Here is a 19,452-nt window from a genome sequence, read left to right as displayed (position 1 = left end):
TTCGTGTTTCCACATTCCTTCAGCTTGTTTTCTTACTGTGGCAGATACCGAGAGCATCCCAAATCCTCAAGAGAGATGGGATTTCATGACAATCCCTGTTACTTTTGCAAAGCAGGAGATATGAACTCTTGAGTTCAATAAAGAAAAATTTGAAACATATACCAAGGGTTTTCAAGTTATCTGCAATGATATAAGAAAAATATACAAATACATAATGTTTTGTTTTGTTTTGTTTTTCAACATTCATTTCCACCTGGGGGCAAAAGTGACACACATATCCACCCCTGAAGATTAAGACAGGTCAGAGTTCACAGAGTTGTGGCCACACAAACAGATGATTCTGTTTCCTGAGACATCGTTTATGTTGCAGCTGTCTCCTTGGAAGAAAATCATGAATCACCTTGTTCTTCTTTCTTCCATCTGATCCGACACCACGTAAACAAGCAGTGTTGAATGGGAAAGAAAGCATTTCAGGGGAATGATTTCAATACGGTTGGAATTGCTTAGCTTGTAAAACCAATTGTATTACCAGTCGGCTTAGTCTGTAACAAGGTCTTATACTAGAAAGAAGCAGTCTTGGTCTTGGGGATAAACAGGTTTGGATGAATGAATGAGAAATGGCAGATATTGTGGTTTATTCTTCCCCACTTGCGCTACCATTTCACCCAACCACCTGGAGTAGAAGTGACAGTAGTGCTGCTTTCCCTAAATGATGATGAGAAAAATATTCCTGAAATTATTTAATAAGGGACAAAGTCAGTATTTGAATCCTCATCTCTTTGACACTAAGAAATTAATTTATTAAGTCAGTGAACATTTAATTATAATTTTCTATGCTAATGATCAATAACTGAAAAAGAATGAATCACCTTATTTGATCTTATTTTTATCTATTTTTCAATGAATGATACTGAAATACAAAGAAGTTGAATAAATTACTTATTTATATAATTCTCAAATGATGGAGTTTAGATCTTTTCTCTCTGATAAAGAAATTGAAGGATAAGAGAATTCAGGTTTTAAGATGTAAACTAATATGATGAGGATGAGGTGTCAATAAAATATTTCAGAGCACCAAAGTTTGAAATAAGTTGGTTTTGGGCTAAAATAATAATAATAATAATAATAATAATAATAATGTTCCCTAAAGTAAAGACTAAACTAAGAAATCACAGACAACTTTGGAGTCAACCCATATTGACACATAAGATGAAAAGTAGAGATCAGGATGCTGAAATAGCCACCAAAATAAATAGAATACTTGGTTTGAATTAAATAGTGGTGATAAAGTTGGCAAAACTTAAATCATATGACACACCTTAAATATGTATGAAATCTTTCTTAAGGGTGCTTCATGTAAAATTTAGCAGTTTAGGGGAACATTTTGGAAGTGTAGCTCAGAAGTAAAGACCCTGACTTCCAGAACAGATATGCCTGAGTTTATATTTGAACTCTGTCAAACACCATGTGTAGATCTAGAGAAACTCAGCCACCTCCCTGAACTCCAAGGAATGAGAAAAAGAGTCACACCTACTTCTTTTAATGTTATGACAATTTAATGAGATAATCCTTCCAAAACACATAGTCAATATCTGATATGTAATATTTTCAGAATAAACATAGATAATAGAGTTATTAAATGAAAACAAGCTTTTAAAAAAGAATATATTTATGCCATGACACAAAATACTCTTATTTCATTTTACTAATATCATCACAATTGTGGTTAGATGACTTCTGATGGTGAAATAAGGATTATAGCATCCTGCCTCTTTGATCTATTTTCTCCATTCATAACCTAAATACTTTGCCTAGAATACCATTATTAATCAAAGAAACTAGCAAAACTAAAAATATCCAATCATATAGACATCAATCACAGTTATAAATCAGCACTAGGGCATTTTTTAGAGGGAGATGGATGAATACAACCAACAACAGAGCAGTGAAGCATTAGATGAAAGCATTGAATTAAGAATTAACATATTCTGTACTTAGTTGCTCAGCCGTGTCCGACTCTTTGTGACCCCATAGACTGTAGCCCACCAGACTCTAAAATCCATGGGACTCTCCAGGCAAGAATACTGGAGTGGGTTGCCACAGCCTCCTCCAGGGAATCTTTCCAACCCAGGGATCGAACCCAGGTCTTCCACACTGCAGGTGAATTCTTTACCGTCTGAGCCACAGGGAAGCCCAAGAATTAACATAACTTTGGCCAAATTTTCACTCAAGTTGCATTGTCTCTCTGAATCTTAGATTCCTCATTTGGCACACAAGTGGCTCAGGAAAAATTATATGCATAGTGGCTTCTATCTCTCAAATGGAAGTTATTAACATTTTAATGTTGCTTTAGTAATATCATACAAGCATTAGTAACAATTATTATTATAAATAATTTGAGGTCTACTTCCTGAATCACTGCTTCAGTCATTATATCCAATTACCTCATTATCTAAATTCACATGTATTATAATCCTGAAAGGCATGTACAGCATGGCTTTGAAGAAACCAACGCGTCACCTCGTGCATTCATAAAATAATCAAAAGTGCTGAGGCCATATGGTAAAAGGTCCAAGTTTTGCTACCTCCCTTCTCCAGTCTCTCCTTTGACTTCCATTTCTATTCCACATTTTGGAGTATTTATTTACCTTGAGCTTAGACGAGACCCTGCAGTCCCCGAAGGGGAGAGAGATCCAGTTCTGAAGAGGGACTTAGGGGAAAACCATATTTCATGCCCATTGGCGTTTGGAAGGCGGTCGGACTATCAGTTGGGAAGTTTCTCGCAGAAAGTATAAATAGAGAGTTAGAGGGTGGCCGAGTATTTGACTTCCCCTCTGACTTGAAGCTCTCAGCACCTCCAGCTCACCATCTGCAAGAGAGATCATCAGAATGTAACAGCCCATTTATTCTGATGACCTTGTTTTACTCATGTAGAAATTGAGGCCCTGAACGTGAAGTAATGTGCCCAAGGTCACAGAATGAGTAAGCGTGGTTCCCAATCAGAGACCACACTCCCAGCTATCCTTTTCCTTCTTTTAAGTCAAGCATGAGTCTGTGACAAGGAAGAATTTCAGTAATTGTAAATAGCGGGGCACTGTTCAGTCACTTTGCCATGCTTCAGCCACATAATGAATTTCAGTTTGCTGGAGAGGAAGAGATTATGAGCTTTGCTTTCAAGAAAAGCTTAGCTGAATCTCCTATTTTTTATTCAATAGCTATATGATTTTTGTTTGTTTTTAGCTTATGAGCTTCCCTCCAGTTCCTTCCTTATGAAGCCAGGGTAATAATATGGAATTGTTGCTGAATTAAAGGAAATGTGTAACATATCATAAGGAATAGAGCATAGTTCTTGACAATAGTGGGGACTCTAAGGAAATCTTTTTCTCCTCCTATGACTCCACGGAGGCTGTGAAGATCACGCTTGTTCATTATTCAGTTGCTAAGTCGTGTTTGACTCTTTGTGACCCCATGAACTGCAGCATGCCAGGCTTCCCTGTCCATTACTATCTCCCAAAGTTTGCTCAAACTCATGTCCATTGAGCCAGTGACGCCATCCAACCATCTCATCTTCTGTCACCTCCTTATCCTCCTGCCCTTAATCTGCCAACATTTAGGTGTTTTTCATAGAACACTCAGAGGTATTTCATGCAAATGCTGTTTTTCAAATATTTCATTTTTATGTCACATTTTAGAAAAATTCCTGCTAAATATGCTTTGCTAGGGAATAAAAAAAGGAATTCTATAAAAAATTAATTATGAGACTTCCAGATAGAACACACAAGTATGCCCACAAACACACACGTTACCTACGCTTTTACTTTCCTTCCCTTCTCCCAATCACTCCTCCTCAAAACAAAAAAGGCACTAAAAGCCTAAGTAAATTATTTTGAAAGGCATAAATTCATAAGGACTGTGAGGAGAGAATACTGGAAGCCGGAAAGCAGATGCCTGAGTTGTAGTAACTAACTAAGCAGATCCACAAAAATAGACTCTTAATAGTTGGCAGTGAAGGAAGCCAAGAAGCAACTTAACTTACATTACAGAACTCCCAAAAGCCTTAGAAACTGGCAGTATCATATACCTTTGAGAATGGGAGACAAGGTTAGGCAAAATGCAAAAGGAACAATTAAAACCTGCTGAAAAGCCATCCAAGTACTAGATCTCTTTCCTCTGTTCAAACAGAATTCCATGCATCCCAACAGAAAAGGGGAACTTACTCCCTAAAGAAGATAAAGAGTCTCTGGGAAAACAAACGCCAGGTATCATTAGGCACAAAGATGGGGGTACCATAGTGAAAACAGGGAAATCAAGTAAAATGTTACATACCTAGTGTTGAGACATGGAGGCTTCCCTGCCTTCTCCCTGCTCTGAGTTTTGCATGCTGGCAGTTGGACTTAGGTTCTGGAGAGTGAACGAGTTCTCTCTGGACAATTGGACAAGTTCAAGAGAAATGACCTAGTACAAGAGTATTGGCTTCAGGGTTTGGACAGTGAAAATAGCTAGCTGATCTTCCTAAGATGAAAAAACCCACTAACATACATGAAATGCTAATCGGATATTAGTGCCTATCCTGTAAACTGGAAATCAGCCAGATTAACTGACTTTGAAAAAATAATGTAAAAGTCAGAGACTAAAGAAAGATGAAAAAAACAAATTAGAAGAAAGAGAAACCACACACAAAGAACTTAAAACTCTATCATTGGTATCTTCCAAGGCAGGAAAGAATATATGAAATCTACAAAACAAGAACAAGAAGCTATGAAACAGGAACTTCCAAAGAGCAAAAAAAAAAAAAAAAAAAGTTCTTACAATTATGATAAATATGAATGAGGAGAAAATATGAGAGAAGAAATGAATAGTAACAGCAGAAAATAAAATTTAATAAGTCTCATAAAAAGCAGAACAGAAGAAACAAAATAGAAAACGGATGAAACAAAAAAAGTACCAAATCAAAGAGACTCAATATACAAATACTAGGAATTCCAATCAAAGAGAGCAGAAAATTTGAAGCTAAAGGATGAATAAAAGAGATAATTAAACAACTTTGCAAATCTGAAGCACATGAATTTCTGTTCAAAGGGTTTAGTGTAGTGCATAGGAACAAACCTACACCAAGACACATCACTGAGAAGTTTTAGAACATTAGAGGGAGAAAAAAAAAATTCACACGCTTCCAGACAAGGGGCCAGGTATTACAGAAGTGGGGGACATACTTAGATACAGGATGAAGAATCCATAATGTCATACTTCTCAACACAACACTGGGAGGTAGAAGAAGATGGAGAAACACATTAAAGCTTCTAAGGGAAAATGGTTTGTCCCCTGACTCTTAAGCACAATCTACAGATTTCATATGGAGATACAAAAAAGCTATGTTCAGCCAGGCAAGATCATAAAATTTCCAAACGTGTATTCTTTCCCAGAAATCACATGGTAGATTTGATTTGCTCTATCTGATAAAGGATATAAACCATCAGAGAGGATACAACGAGACCAAAGATCCAAATAAGTGGCCACAACACAAGAGAGGGTAGAAATCCGTCCCCAGAGTGAAAGGCGATGATGGGGTTGTCTGCTCAGCAAACCCCAGCTAGAGCTCAGGCCAGGGAGGGGTAGGCAAGAAGTATTCCCAGGTAAGAAGATGACACTTTTAAAATTTCTGAGTTATTTGTTTGTGTTCAAAGGGGATTTACACAACTGGCAGGAGTCCAGAGTTGAATTTATAATCCACCTGCCAATGCAGGAGACAGAAAAGAGACATGGGTTTGATTCCTGAGTCAGGAAGATCCCTTGGAGGAGGGCATAGCAACCCACTCCAGAATTCTTGCCTGGAAAATTTCATCTACAGAAGCGTCCGGGAGGCTGACTGAGCAACTGAGCACACACACATGCACACATATCCACAAAGAAAATTAGCAAAAAAAAAACCCTAAAAAAACAAAAGTACAAAACCAACTTCATGGCTAAATATTCTGCAGGAAAGTGAAGGTGATCACATTGTACTGTATGGGTCAACTAAGAAAAGTACATACGTAAAAATAATAATCTAATCCTGGGTACTGAACTAAACAAAACTGCTTGGTAAATATGTGGGGAAATAGCAATAGGAAATATGTGAAAGAGTAAGAGAAAAAAAGAGGGGTAGCGATGAGGTGGTGGATAAAAGAAGCAAATTTCCTTGTATTGGGAAGTCAGTGAATAATGTCTAAAACAGAAAAATCTAAATGTATAATTGTGCCACTTGAAAATTGTTGTTGTTGTTTAGTCGCTTAGTTAGGTCTGACTCTTTGCGACCCCATGGACTACAGCGTGCCAGGCTCCTATGTCCATGGGGATATCTAGGAAAGGATACTGGAGTAAGTTGCTATTTCCTTCTCCCGGGAATCTTCGCAACCCAGGGATCAAATCAATTCTCCTGCAGGTCTCCCTCATTGCAGGTGGATTCTTTACCTCTGAGCCATCAGGGGAGCCCAGTTGGAAAATATGGATGCAAATAGTTAGCTAAAAAATGTTGCAAGCCATTGCCTTTAGGAAGAAGACAGTGTCTAGGGTGGGATGGGACCTCTATTAATAAATCATATAACTATTTGATCCTTTTCAAATACATGCATATATACTTTTCATAAAAATAAAAATTATATTAAAACTCATTTTCTAAGCTTTCTCTTCAAGACTTTTGCCATCCCTATTAACTGTTATATATTAGTTGTTGCATGAATGTGTGCTCAGTCACTTGTGTCTGTAAGCCCATGGACAGTAACCCACCAGGTTCCTCTGTCTACGGAATTCTCCAGGGAAGAAAAATGGAGTGGATTGCCCTTACTTCTCCAGGGAATCTTCCCAACTCAGGGACTGAACACGCATCTCCTCCTTTCAGTTCAGTTCAGTTGCTCAGTCGTATCCAACTCTTTGCGACCCCATGGACTGCAGCACGCCAGGCCTCCCTGTCCATCTCCAACTCCTGGAGTTTACCTAAATTCATGTCCATGGAGTGGGTGACGCCATCCAACCATCTCATCCTCTGTCGTCCCCTTCTTCTCCCACCTTCATCTTTCCCAGAATCAGGGTCTTTTCAAATGAGTCAGTGCTTCACATCAGGTGGCCAAAGTATTGGAGTTTCAGCTTCAGCATCAGTCCTTCCAATGAATATTCAGAACTGACTTCTTTTAGGATGGACTGGTTGGATCTCCTTGCAGTCCAAAGGACCCTCCAGAGTCTTCTCTAACACCACAGTTCAAAAGCATCAATTCTTTGGCGCTTAGCAGGTGGATTCTTTACCACTGAGCCATCTGAGAAGCCCCCATATGTTAGTTGCATTTTGTCAATTGCCTTTCTTTGCAAGAACAAAGATATCCTTCTAATCGCTGAGTCTGATGCACCATTTCATCTAGTTTCTTCCAATACTTATTAAATTGAAATCCTCAATACTAAAATTATTAAATGTTTCTCAACATACTACCTAGAATCATCTAATTTAGTTGTTCAATTGTGCATCCCACATTGAAAGCACTTTGAACAGAATCTCTCGAAAGGCAAGTCACTGCTGTCCACTCACCACTAGAGGGAAATATTGGTCTTTTTACTAAACACTCACAGTCCTTCGGGCAATGGATAGTCGTTATAAAGTCCTGGCTTGTGCCATTTTTTCCCTTCCTAGAGTGTAAAATACCTGAGCGTGAAGGGACCTTGGTGTCCATCTAGGTCAAGTCTCTGACCTTTCCCTTTCTGCACTTAAAGATGAGACCCAGTGATGAATGGTGCTTTCTTAAGTCATGGAATAAGGATGTAAGAAAACCAGTTTCCTTATTTACTTCAACTGGGCAAATCCAGAATTAAACAGGAGAGTAACTCAAAAGAATTTGCTGTTTAGTGCAAGATTATTGAGCTGGAGTATGCTAATGAACATTAACATCCGTTGAATGTTTACCACGTGTGGGGATTCCAGATTCTTTAATCTTTGTTCTTCATTCTTGTGACGTAGCAACAATCATTATCCCCATTCCTTAGATGATGAAACTAAGGCACAGAGAGGTTGAATTACCTGCCTCAAATCACACAGGTAGTAGATAGCAGAATGCAAATTTATGATAACCATCATGTCTACTGATTACCCATGAAAGACGTGGCATTTATCAGTTAAGGCAGAACAAGCTACCTCTTCTCTCTGGGGAAAGTGGCCTCGCTTCACTTTTTGCTTAGATGAAATAATTTGTCCCACTGACCCCAGAGATGCATCAAGATTCCAGCCTGGTAAGTAGAGCTGTTTCTGGGTCTGATTTCCTTCTGTTCCCAATGCCTGTCTCCGTTAGATGTGTGAAGAAACACGATCCTAATTATGTCACAAACAAATCAGTTGCAGAGAAAACAGATTCATGACACGTCTCATAATTCATATCGTTTTAAAAAAACTCCACAAAAGCTATCATTGTCCTCTCGGTCTCTCTTAAGACTGTGGAGTTGATCCAACCAAATGCCTAATGCTTCCTCAGTCCATCCCCCCATACCCCAGCCAGTTTGTAACGCAGTTTTTCAGTCCATAAAACACAAGCATGTCACCGTGTACATGGGCAGGCTCCTAAGCCCACTGCATTGTATCATTTCATGAGCTGACGTGTCACCGCTTTACGAAACACCTGGAGTCTGTATCATTTATTGCTCTGGGCCGGCCAAGTCCTCATCCTCCACGCTCACAGAACTTTGGGCTGGTTTAGCTCACCGTCCTTCAGAACACTGGGGCTGAGGGGGGGGGGAGAACCCCTGTGCAAAGATGGAAACCACATTCAAAGAGAAGGGCTTCCTAATGGAGTTTACAGCCAAGGCATTTCCTCCCAAGGACTGGACACCTCTCTTCACAGAAGGAAAGCATGTCCTGTGAAGAATCCCTATAGATTTTCAAACGCCTTGCTGGAAGATTTGAAGTCAGTCAATGCGATTCTAGAAGTTTGGGAGGCTTGAAATATGCCCTCATCTTGCCCCTCCACCCCCCAATCCATCCTCTACATTCTTTTTTTTTTTTACATGCTTTCAATTAATTTATTTTAGAAAAATGAAGGTTGACAATTGGTGCCTTAAGGCAGGATATCATGAATTTAGCAGGTTATTAATACAGACTTTCCAAAACCTCTACAGATTAGTCCAAAGCAGAAAATTATGTTTTGCCCACTCTTGGACTCAGACACATTCAGAAAAAAAATAAATATATATTTATAAAAATAAAATGGCAAGCCTAATAACACCAATTAATTGATGGTCTTTAATATGCTACACTTGTTTATTTGAACAATCTCTGTATAATAGGAATAGCTGAGTGATTTTTCCCCTGCCCTACCTCCATATTGTGTGAGGCAATAATGAAAATATTTAAATTACTTTTCCAAAATCAAAACATGGTTTTTATTGGTATACAAACTTTGTGAGTTGTAACACATGTATAGAATCTTGTAGCCACCACTGCATTCAGGATGGAAGAATTCCATCACCCCTCCCCCAAAAAAATGATATTTCTTTATAGATACACCGTCTCCTCTTCCCTGAGCTTCCCTGATAGTTCAGTTGGTGAAGAAATCGCTTGCAATGCAGGAGATTCCGGTTCAATTCCTGGGTCGAGAAGATCCGCTGGAGAAGGGATAGGCTACCCACTCCTGTATTCTGGCCTGGAGGATTCCATGGACTCTATAGTCCATGGGGTCGCAAGGAGTTGGACAGAACTGAGCGACTCTCATTTTTTCTCCTCTTCCCTAACCTCTGGGAAACATCGGTTTGATCTCCATCACTGTAATTTGTTTCTTTTGTGACTGTCATATAAATGCAATCTTAGAGCACATAAACTTTGAGACGGAATTCTTTCAGTGCAATGCTTTTGAGATTCATTCAAATTGTTTTGTGTCTTCTACTGTTCTCTTTTTATTGCTGAAAACTATTCCATTTTATGGATGTATCACAGTTTGCTTCTCCATTCACCCGGTGAAACATATTTGGCTTGTTTTCAGTTTGAGTCAATTATAAACAGAACTATAGACACTCATATGCATGTTTTGTGTGTGTGCGAACATAATGTTTTATGATACCAGGATAAATACCTAGGAATAGAATTGCTGTGTCATATGATAAGTGTGTGCTTAACTTTGTAACAAATTTCCAAAATGTTTTCCAGAGTAGCTGAAACTTACTGCACTCTCACTAACAAGATATGAGGATTCCAGTTGCTCTGTATCTTCACCATAGCTTGGTATTATCAGCAATTTAATAGTTATGGACTGTTTTCTCATACTGGTCTCTTTATTTTATTTAAATTTTTGGCAACACCCTGTGGCATCTGAGATCTTGGTTCCCTGACGAAGGATCAAATTCACATCCCTTGCATTGGAAGGCAGAGTCTTAACCATGGGGCCACCAGGGAAGTCCCATCACGGTAATTAACATGATGGTGTTAATTCACCTTTTACTCATGACTTACGATATTGGGCATCTCATAATGTGCTTATCTTCTATATACCCCCTTTGGCTTAATGTCTATGCAAATATATCACCCATTTTCTAAAGGTTTTTTTTTCTTCATTGTTGAGTTTTGTAAACTTCTTATGTATATTTTATAAAAGCCACTTGCCAGACATGTGATTTTTAAATAACTTCTCCTAATCTGTGACATGTATTTTCATTCTCTTAATGATATCTTCCAAAAAGTAATTTTATTTTTTTTCCATTAATTTTTATTAGTTGGAGGCTAATTACTTTACAATATTGTAGTGGTTTTTGTCATACATTGACATGAATCAGCCATGGATTTACATGTGTTCCTCATCCCGTTCCCCCCTCCCCCCTCCCTCTCCACCCGATCCCTCTGGGTCTTCCCAGTGCACCAGGCCAGAGCACTTGTCTCATGCATCCAACATGGGCTGGTGATCTGTTTCACCCTAGATAATATACATGTTTCGATGCTGTTCTCTCAAAACATCCCACCCTCGCCTTCTCCCACAGAGTCCAAAAGTCTGTTCTGTATATCTGTGTCTCTTTTTCTGTTTTGCATATAGGGTTATCTTTACCATCTTTCTCAATTCCATATATATGTGTTAGTATACTGTAATGATCTTTATCTTTCTGGCTTACTTCACTCTGTATAATGGGCTCCAGTGTCATCCATCTCATTAGAACTGATTGAAATGAATTCTTTTTAATGGCTGAGTAATATTCCATGGTGTGTATGTACCACAGTTTCCTCATCCATTCGTCTGCAGATGGGCATCTAGGTTGCTTCCATGTCCTGGCTATTATAAACAGTGCTGCGATGAACATTGGGGTGCACGTGTCTCTTTCAGATCTGGTTTCATCGGTGTGTATGCCCAGGAGTGGGATTGCTGGGTCATATGGTAGTTCTATTTCCAGTTTTTTAAGGAATCTCCACACTGTTCTCCATAGTGGCTGTACTAGTTTGCATTCCCACCAACAGTGTAAGAGGGTTCCCTTTTCTCCACACCCTCTCCAGAATTTCTTGCTCGTAGACTTTTGGATAGCAGCCATCCTGACTGGTGTGTAATGGTACCTCACTGTGGTTTTGATTTGCATTTCTCTGATAATGAGTGATGTTGAGCATCTTTTCATGTGTTTTTTAGTCATCTGTATGTCTTCCTTGGAGAAATGTTTGTTTAGTTCTTTGGCCCATTTTTTGATTGGGTCATTTATTTTTCTGGAATTGAACTGGAGGAGTTGCTTGTATATTTTTGAGATTAATCCTTTGTCTGTTGCTTCATTTGCTATTATTTTCTCCCAATCTGAGGGCTGTCTTTTCACCTTGCTTATAGTTTCCTTTGTTGTGCAAAAGCTTTTAAGTTTTATTGGGTCCCATTTGTTTATTTTTGCTTTTATTTCCAATATTCTGGGAGGTGGGTCATAGAGGATCCTGCTGTGATTTATGTTGGAGAGTGTTTTGCCTATGTTCTCCTCTAGGAGTTAGGGTTAGTAATTTTAAAACATTTTTGGCAAAATTTATCTTTTTAAAAAATTTTATGGATTGTGCCTTCGGAGTAATATCTAATAACTCCTTGTTAACCCTAGGACACATATTTTCAAGCGTTTTTACTGTTTGATGCTTTATATTTAGATCTGTGATCTATTTTGAGTTAATTTTTATATAAAATATGAGATTTAAGTTGAAGTTTATAATTTCACATGTGGATGTTCAATATTTTCCAAAACAATTTATTAAGAAGACTCTCCTTTCTAATTGCCTTTGCATCTTTGTCAAACACAGTTGACTCTGTGTGTGTGTTCAGTCGCTTAGTTCTGTCTGACTCTTTGGAACCCCATGGACTATAGTCCACCTGGTTCCTCTGTCTGTGGAATTTTCCAGGCAAGAATACTGGAGTGGGTTGTCATTTCCCCTTTCAGGGGATCTTTCCAATCCAGAGACCAAACTCATGTCTCCCGTGTCTCCTGCACTGTAGCTGGATTCTTTACCACTGAGCCACCAGGGAAGCCCCAGTGTGTGGGTCTATTTGTAGATTCTCTTCTGTCCCTTTGTTTATGTATCAATCCCCTTCAATATCACAAGGTTATAATCAGTGTAGCTTTACAGTGAGTCTTAAAATCAGATAGTATAACTACTCCAAATTTATTCTACCTTTTTAACAATTCTAGTTTATTTGCCTTTCTATACCAATTTTAGAAAAATTAAATATGTGCTACCTCTCCATTTTCTGTGTATGTTCTTTATAAGCTTAAGGAAACTCATTTCTATTCCTAGTTGGCTGAGAATTTCTATTGTAGATGATGCTACACTTTATCTTTTTTCATTGATATAAGAATTTTTTTCTTCTTCTTCTTTAGATTTTAGTCTGGTAGATAACACTGATTGATTCCCAAATATTGAATCAGGTGCCCAATCCCTGGAAAATTCGATTTGATCATCGTGCATTATTTGTATATATTGCAAGATTTGACTTGTTAATATTTCATAGATTTTCGTGTTCATGGAGATGAAGGATTTGTATTGTACTTTTCTGTATTGTCTTTGTCTAGTTTGGGTATCAGAGTAATTGTTGTTGTTCAGTCACTCAGTTGTGTCCGCCTCTTTGTGACCCTCTGGACTGCATCATGTCAGGCTTCCCTGTTCTCACTATCTCCTAGAGTTTGCTCAAACTCATGTAAATTGAGTTGATGATGCTATACAACCATCTCATCCTCTGTTGCCCCCTTCTCCTGCCCTCAATCTTTCCCAGCATAAGAGTCTTTTCCAAAGAGATGGCTGATCGAATCAGGTGGCCAAAATATTGGACCTTCGGCTTCAGCATCTGTCCTTCCAAAGGAAATTCAGAGTAATACCTGCCTCATAAAATAAGAAGTGTTTTCTCCTCTATTTTCTAGAAGAGATTATCTAGAATTGGTGTTATTTTTTCCTTATGTGTTTAATAGGACTCGCTAGTGTATCTGTCTGGACCTGTAGATTTATTTTTGGAAAGTTTTAAACTATAAATTTAATTTGCAAATGATAATGACACTATTTGAGCTATATATGTAATCTTTGATGAGTTTTAGTGCTGGTGGTTTCAGAATTGATGTTCATAGAATTGTTACTACAACCATTCATTATTATTTTAATATTTGTGAGCTTTGCAATTATATTCATTCTTGATTAGTAAATTATGTTTTTCCTCTTTTGATCTTGAAAGAAATATATCAACTTTATTGATCTTTAAAAAAACTCCAATTTTTTGTCTGATTTTTTTCTAGTTTTTCTGTTTAAAATTTCATTGATCTCTCCCCTTATCTTTAATATAGAGTTTCTTCTCCTTGTTTGGTTGCCTATTTTTTTTTTTTTTTTTTTGTAGTTTTTAAAGGTGGGAACTTAAGAAGACACCACCTTTAAGGCAGAAAGCGAAGAGAACTAAAGAGCCCCTTGATGAAAGTGAAAGAGAAGAGTGAAAAAGCTGGCTTAAAACTCAACATTCAAAAAATGAAGATCATAGTATACAGTCCCATCACTTCATGGCAAATAGATAGGGAAACAATAAAAATAGTGACAGACTTTTTTTTTCTTGGGTTCCAAAATCACTGCAAATGGTGACTGCAGTAGTGAAATTAAAAGATACTTGCTCCTTGAAAGAAAAGCTGTGACAAAACTAATATGTCTCACATATTAAAAAGCAGAGACATCACTTTGTGGACAAAGATCCATTTAGTCAAGGCTATGGTTTTTCCAGTAGTCATGCATGAATGTGAGTTGGACCATAAAGAAAGCTGAGCACAGAAGAATGATGCTTTTGAACTGTGGTGTTGGAGAAGACTCTTGAGAGTCCCTTGGACTGCCAGGAGATTAAACCAGTCCATCCTAAATGAAATCAGACCTGATTATTCATTGGAAGAATTGATGCTGAAGCCGCAGCTCCAATATTTGGCCACCTGATGAAAAGAACTGACTCATTTTAAAAGACCCTGACGCTGGGAAGATTGAAGGCAGGAGGAGATGGGGATGATAGAGGATAAGATGGTTGGCTGGCATCACAGACTCAATGGACATGAGTTTGAGTAAACTCTGGGAGTTGGTGATGGATAGGGAGGCCTGGCGTGCTGCAGTCCACAGGGTCGCAAAGAGTCTGACATGACTGAATTACTGAGCTGAAGGTGGGAGTGTAGATTATTGATCCGAGGTCTGCCTTCTTTCTTAATTTTTAAATAGTTAATGCTATGAATTTTTTTCTATGAGCTAGTTTAACGACATCCCCTGATTTTTTATATATTTTATTTTCACTTTTACTCAGTTCAAAGCACTGCCTTAATTTCTGTGGGATTTCTTTGACCATGAATTATGTAGATGTACAGTGTTTAATTTTCAAGAGTTTAAATTTTCTGCTATAATTTTGATACTACTTTCTAGTTTAATCTATTATGGAACAAATTTTGCATAATTGCAAACATTTTAAAGTTTCATTCTCTTTTTTAATCCAAGACATAATGATCTTGGTGAATGTTCTAGGTCCAATTGAAAAGAATATGTGTTTTTCTCTTATTAATTGGAGAGTCCTATAAATGTAAAAAAATTTAAAAAAAACATTTTATTGATGTGGTTGTTCATTTTTTCTATATCTTTGTTGACTTTTTGTCTTCTGATTTTGTTGATTAACGAATGAAGAGGTTGAATTATGCAAAGGAGAGGTTATGTATGCAAATATAATTTTGCACTTGTACACTTCTTTCAGTTCTGTCAAATTTTGTTTCATAAAATTGGAAGCTCTACTGTGAAGACTTTTTTTTACACATTGAAAATCTATATATCTTCTTGGTGAATTGGCTCTATTTCCATTATATAATGTCTCATTTTATCCCTGGCAATGTTCTTTGCTCTGAAGTCTATTTTGTCTGATATTCAGTTCAGTTCAGTTCAGTCGCTCAGTCATGTCCAACTCTTTGCGACCCCATTGACTGCAGCACGCCAGGCCTCCCTGTCCATCACCAACTCCCAGAGTTTACTCAAACTCATGTCCATTGAGTTGGTGATGCCATCCAACCACCTCATCCTCGGTCATCCCCTTCTGCCTTCAATCTTTCCCAGCATCAGGGTCTTTTAAAATGAGTTAGTTCTTCGCATTAGGTGGCCAAAGTATTGGAGTTTCAGCTTCAGCATCAGTCCTTTCAATGAATATTCAGATCTGATTTCCTTTAGGATGGACTGGTTGGATCTCCTTGCAGTCCAAGGGACTCTCAAGGGTCTTCTCCAACACCACAGTTCAAAAACATCAACTCTTTGGCACTGCAGCTTTCTTTATGGTCCAACTCTCACGTCCATACATGACCACTGGAAAAACCATAGCTTTGACTAGATGGACCTTTGTTGGCAAAGTAATGTCTCTGCTTTTTAATATGCTGTCTAGGTTGGTCATAGCTTTTCTTCCAAGGCAGAAGTGTCTTTTAATTTCATGACTGCAGTCACCATCTGCAGTGATTTTGGAGACCAAGAAAATAAAGTCTGTCACTGTTTCCATTGTTTCCCCATCTATTTGCCATAAAGTGATGGGACCAGATGCCGTGATCTTAGTTTTCTGAATGTTGAGTTTTAAGCCCATTCTATACTTTTTCTCTCTCTTTAGTCGCTAAGTCATGTCCAACTCTTGAGACCCCATGGACTGTAGCCTGCCAGGGTTTCTGTCCATGGGATTCTCCAGTCAAGAATACTGGAGTGGGTTGCCATTTCCTTCTCCAGGGGATCTTCCTGATCCAGGAATTGAATCTGGGTCTCCTGCATTGCAGGCAGATTCTTTACCAACCGAGCTATGAGGGGAGCCTTAAAGTCACTCAGTCATGTCTGACTCTTTGCAATCCCATGGACTCTACAGTCCATGGAACTGTCCAGGCCAAAATTCTGGAGTGGGTAACCTTTCCCTTCTCCAGGTGATCTTCCTGACCCAGGAATTGAACCGGGGTCTCCTGCATTGCAGGTGGATTCTTTACCAACTGAGCTATTTTACTTTGGCTAATATGTTTTTCTGTTTTAAATTTCTGTTTAGTTCTTCTTTATTTCTTTGTTGAGTCTTTCAATCTTCAATAGTGTTCACCTTAACTTATTGAAACATTTTCAAAATAGCTGTCAGATACTTCGAACATCTACTTTAGCATTTTTTGATTATCTGCTCCCCTGTGAGTTCATGACCTTGCTTCTTTGCATATTGAGGAATTTTTTGATTTCATGCTGGATATTTTGAACATTATGAGATGCTAGATCTTATTTAGATCATATGTAAATGTTGAAATATTTTCATTTGGGCATATCTAGACATAGCATCCCGTGTGCCCAGGCGTTCACTCTTTCTGTAAGTACTTCTCTCTGAAATCTTAGAAAGCCCCATTTCCTAGAACACCTCTTTCAGTCCTCCAGCCTGAAAGCTGAGGCTTTATTTACTCCATTCCTGTACAGTTCTTTATGGCAGCACAAATTTCTGGGACTGAGATGTGGAGGAAAGAAAGAGATTGAGAGAGAAAAGGTGGGGTGGGGGTGGAGGGCTGGGGGTTGTCTCTTCTCCCTCTTGGAAGCACAGCTTCTCCGACCAAAAGGGAAGATTCCACTTCTTCAGAATTTTAGTTGTCCACTGCAGTATTAGAGAACTGATATTTTTAACAGAGTGTTTATTCCATCCTTTCTGCTCATTAAGAAGTTAGTTTTCATATACTCATGGCTTATTCATGTTGCTACATGGCAGAAACTAACACAATTTTGTTAAGTGGTTATTCTCCAATTAAAAACAATTTAAATAAAAATATTTTTTTTTTAAAAAAGCAGTTAGTTTTAACTACCTGAGCCAGAATTAGAGTGCTTCTTCTAGAGTTCTCTCTGTCCTCAGCAGTCCAGTCCGTACTTCCAAGATCTGAGCTGTATTTCATCCAGACTAGGAGACACTAGAGTGAAAAGAAATGGAAAACTCACTGATAGTTTGGTGATACTTTGAGTCTGGTCTTCTTCCTCAACCATTCTGCAACTATTTATTTTCCAGAGTCTGCAAAATAAAGCGTCTTCATGCAGTCTGTCAGGTTTTATAACTGCATTCCATGATATAGCATGCTTATTCCATCTTACCCATATCTGAAACTCCCAAATTGTTTTTAATTTAAAAAATTTTCCTTTAATATGTTTCAGAATGTCTTTCTATGTCTAGCCTTTGTTTATTTCCCCAGCCCTTATCTTTGCCAAACTTCAGTCAAATCAAACTGCTTGCTCTTTCCTACATTATTGCTACATTGCACAAACCCAGAAACACTTAGAATAAAATGTTAATGGATTTCCTGAAATTGTGAAATATAGAAGCTATGCAATTCCATCAGGTTTTGATACACACCCTTGCTCATCCATGTTTGTCTAGTTAACTCCTCAGACAAAGTTTCAGGTCAAGTGTCAACTTGAGATGGACTTATGTGCTCATCTTCTGGGTACGCTCTCAATATTCTGGAATGACTGCTTAAGAATATTTATCTAACTAGCTATGACTTCTTTAAAGGACTGTGTCTTTTTTAAATTTGTGCATATCCAATATCTAGAAGAAGTGGATGTTTCGTAAATGTTCAGTGAATAAACGAAGAAGAAAGGGATGTAAATTTATTGAGTGCTATAAATATTTTTCTTATGTAATCTGCACAATCTTAAAAGAACATAATTGTATTAGACATGTTTTGCAAATGACTGTCCTTCACATTTCCTGCCTATAAACCTTGTTAAAGGTGAATTGCCCTAACCCACAGCCTTCGCTGTCACTGACAATTGGATCTGTGTGGGCATTTGCTCAAGTTCTGCTTAATCAAAGGCGGACTAACATCCTATGGCAGGAAAGAAAAATATGAGCTAAGCCAATCATCATAAGCTTTCAGGAATTTTGGAATTAGAAAATTGAGAAAATGTAGCCAGCTGGAGCCAAAGGGGTGCAGACAGTTGGGACCAGGGTGACAGGAAGGGTTTTGTCCAACCTGATACAAATAAATTTGGTTATAAGGAAGAGATAGTATATAGAATACACATATACATTCATATAGGGGTTTTCCTGGTGGATCAGATGGTAAAGAAACTGCCTGTAATAAGGAGACTTGGGTTTGATCCCTGTGTTAGGAAGATCCCCTGGAGAAGGAAAAGGCAACCCACTTCAATATTCTTGCCTGGAGAATTCCATGGACAGAGGAGCCTGGCAGGCTACAATCCATGGAGTTACAAAAGGTCAAACATGATGGAGTGACTAACAAATACATACACACACCTTTTTCAGATTCTTTTCCAGTATAGGTTATCACAATATACTGAATATACTGCAGTTTCCTGTGCTATGCAGTAACTCCTTGTTGGTTATCTGTCTTATATATGTGCATGAGTGCATGCTAAGTAGCTTCAGTTGTGTCCGTTTAGTTCATAAACCTAGTAAACACTGCATACATATTCTGATTACTTTACTCAACAAAATTCACCATTAAAAGACTATAACCCCACCTCACCTTTATTGATATATCCTGTCTTTCCTCCTGTTACTACAGATCAACTGCTCCTCTTCACATACTCCATCCTATAGCCCATATGAAGACCTTCCACTCAGGAAATTTTTAAATATTTGTCTGAGTATATATATATGTCTATTACCCAGAACTCTCCCTGCACCTCTGACAGCTTCATATATTCTTAAGTATCTTATGCTTTTGTTCTCACCCTCTCTCTCTTTCTCTGCTACACACACACACACACACACACACACACACACACACACACACACACATATTTCTCTCCTAATTTTCTCCTAACTAGCTAAAGTCACCTGCCTCCACCAAGATGTTTAAAGCAAAAACCTAGGCAGCATTTCTGATCCCTCTTTTCCACTCCCATCTGATATTTAATCTATCAGACTGTGCATGCTAAGTCACTTCAGCCATGTCCAGTTCTTTGAGACCCAGTGGGCTATAGCCCTCCATCCAAGGCATTCAGGCAAGAATACTGCA

The 19,452-nt window shown here is 38.2% G+C and overlaps 1 long non-coding RNA gene across 1 annotated transcript in view; it reads right to left on the bottom strand.

Annotated features, from left to right (window-relative positions):
• Positions 1-266: 266 nt before the first annotated feature.
• Positions 267-19,452, bottom strand: part of LOC110152162 (uncharacterized) — a 73,490-nt gene continuing 54,304 nt past the window's right edge. Inside the window, exons 3-5 of the long non-coding RNA XR_002318280.2 lie at positions 17,281-17,382; positions 2,649-2,869; positions 267-730 (exon numbers count right to left, since the gene is read on the bottom strand). This is a non-coding gene — a long non-coding RNA (uncharacterized lncRNA). The remainder of the gene's footprint in view (positions 731-2,648; positions 2,870-17,280; positions 17,383-19,452) is intronic.

This window comes from Odocoileus virginianus, chromosome 29 (assembly GCF_023699985.2).
Source record: "Odocoileus virginianus isolate 20LAN1187 ecotype Illinois chromosome 29, Ovbor_1.2, whole genome shotgun sequence".
NCBI classification, from domain to species: domain Eukaryota; kingdom Metazoa; phylum Chordata; class Mammalia; order Artiodactyla; family Cervidae; genus Odocoileus; species Odocoileus virginianus.
The sequence above is the reverse complement of the archived record's forward strand: the minus strand, read 5'-3'. Positions and strand labels throughout refer to the sequence as shown.